We start from the raw sequence: 2,772 nt of genomic DNA, 5'->3' as shown, positions 1-2,772 counted from the left end.
TGGTTTCTCTGCCGGCTGATCAGTTGCCGGCCTACCGGTAGAGAGTCCCTTCTCAGCATACTCTTCTTCTTTTCTTCCTTACTTTGACTCGAATCTCTTTCTTTCTCGCTTCCTTTATCCATTTCCAGCTCATTCCTGCACAAATGAGTAAAATAGTGAAAGCACGGGATCAAGGGCACAAAATTGCGAGATATAACTCGTGGAACGCCTTTAAATGGGTCAAAACACAAGGAACTAAAGGGGAAAATGGTACGAATTTGGCACGCATCAAACTTCCCCACACTTAAGACTTACTTTTCCATGAGTAAATAACCTAAATAAGAGTAATAGCCCTATCAAAACTAACCATTTTGCACACTTTATTCATAATAGCCAAATCGAGTTTATCTTCACCCGGAGACCTTTCAACTCGCAATTTGACACTTAATGAGGGGAAGTGCCCTATTGTAAGGCAAGTGAGGTCTTGCTACAAAATTTTGAATCAAAATGGTGCATAGCCACCAAATAGAGCATGAAAATGAATCATTCAAAATGCATATACACTTGCCGCATTCAAGTGGGATTTATTCAAAAATCGATCAAAAAGGGTCAATACTGGAGGATGCCACTCAAGGTCTCACCGGGATGTCAAGCCCCTAATTCTAGCTCAAGTAACCAATATAGACAACACGGATGCCTAGGAAACAAACTCTAGGCGAGAAAGAGGAAGTACGTAGCTATACTCCCAAGATTGACACGACATACGCAAGATTCGACTTCATATCAAGCCTTCGACCAAAAGGAGACCTAAGTTCGACTCTCACGGGTTTCAATAGTTGCTCAAATGAAAGAACGGGGTGATTTTTGAGACAAAAATTAGCCAAAATCACTCTTCGTAACTCGACTTGCGAAGCATGCCCGCAATCTAATATGGTACTCTATCCAATATCCGCTAGATAAAATGTCAAATGATGCACATGCACGAGACAACCGTGTTGTAATGAGGCTCAAGTTCGATGAAAAAGGGTCGGTGCAAGTACCGTTTTATGATATGTGAGGCTATCGGTTAAGTAGTCGTCATAACTAACCAATCCACTAAACTCTACCCACACAAATGAATTCTTTCACAAAATATGGCTAAGATTGCCATTTTCAAAAAATTATTCAATCCTCTTCAAATCAACTCAATTTGCAAATTACTAACCCTTTATTTGACACAAAAATACACATCTTTTCTTCTTGTTTTTCATTTCAATTTTTCTCTTTTTCTATTTGTTTTTCTTCCTCGTTTTTTTTCTTTCTTTTTCATTCACTTGTAACCTTCCAAAGAATGCAAAAGTTGTGTAAGAATTAAGCCCCATTTCTCTTTGTAACATTTATGACCGTTCACTTCAAATGAAATCAATTTTCCTACCCATTTATACTCCTTAAAACAATTACAAAGACAAACTACCCAACAAAGGTGAGATGGTTATGGAATGTAGTTATTTTGTTGGCAAATGAAATGACAAGGTTAGGCTCAAAATGGGTGAACAAAAGGGAAACATGATCAAATGGGCGAAAAATAAGCTTATTTGGCTATAAGAGGCTACTTTATTTGAACAAACTTGTCTAATCCTGCACATCGACACTTCTACGGTAAGGAATGAGCACCATAATTATGCGTATGGACATAACATACCACGTAAGGAGAACTACTCTCAAGACCTAATTGGGACCGGTTTCATGGACCGGCCATATGGAGGCTCTATCCTCTCATTTAAGTAGTTATATCGAACCTAGGTCGGGTCTTAGGCCTAATACGGTCTCACAAGATGGCCGAAACTTGGTCGTTAAGCTAGTCTCCTGGGTTTTGCAAGCAACACCCTAACATGTGTCATCAAGAGGTACGAGCTATCAAGAGGGAAAAGACACGGGTAAAACAAATTATCATCATTGTCAACATATGCCCTCCACATTTAGACCCTCTATGCAAATATTTACGAACAAGATGTGACGTGGGTGAATGCCCTACGCGAGGGAAAGGAAAGGTCTCTAACCTAACTGATCGAAGAAACAACAAACAAGGGCGGTTCTACTTATACTTATAATCAATTGGCGGATGATCCATGGTTCATGGTGGCATTATAGAATGCTTCTCATTCGTTGATAGTTATAATAGTGATAGAATGTAGTAGGAATGTAGATCCACATCCAAACCCTCCGGGTCGAGAGAAGAAAATCCCGCTCCTTAACACTCGACCCTTTCTTCAGACCTTTCCCTAACGCGCCTAAGCTATTGCATAACCTCTGCTCTCACTTTAGGTCGAGCAGCCACCAGCGCTACTTACTTTTCTCATCAATCCGGGCATAGCTTGATTTACTGCAAAGGAAGCTACTCATATTGACAAACTACGTGGATGCAAGCATGAACAAGTATATACAAGTCTATTCTAAATGCAAACAAGTCCTATAACTACCATACGTAATCCACACATATCAATTCTTCCCAAAATGGGGCATCCTCAACGACAAAATCCCATCCTCCTTCATATATATACATAAGAGAAAAAGAATGGTAAAGGAGAGAGAAATAGGAGCGGATTTGGGATAATCCGAGCGTCTTCAGCGCGGGACGCGCGGATTCCTGTACAGCTTCTTTGTTTGAGCTCGGATTGTAAAACGGACGTCATTTTCTCATCCGGACTCCTATTGGAGTGATTCAAAAGCCTAGATCGCTTGTTTTTTCGACGCCGTTCCATATAGCATATTTTCAGAGCCAAACGAGCAACTCTTGGTTTGCGTTCCGAGCAA

This window comes from Silene latifolia, unplaced genomic scaffold, assembly GCF_048544455.1.
Source record: "Silene latifolia isolate original U9 population unplaced genomic scaffold, ASM4854445v1 chrun_scaffold_16, whole genome shotgun sequence".
NCBI classification, from domain to species: domain Eukaryota; kingdom Viridiplantae; phylum Streptophyta; class Magnoliopsida; order Caryophyllales; family Caryophyllaceae; genus Silene; species Silene latifolia.
The sequence above is the reverse complement of the archived record's forward strand: the minus strand, read 5'-3'. Positions refer to the sequence as shown.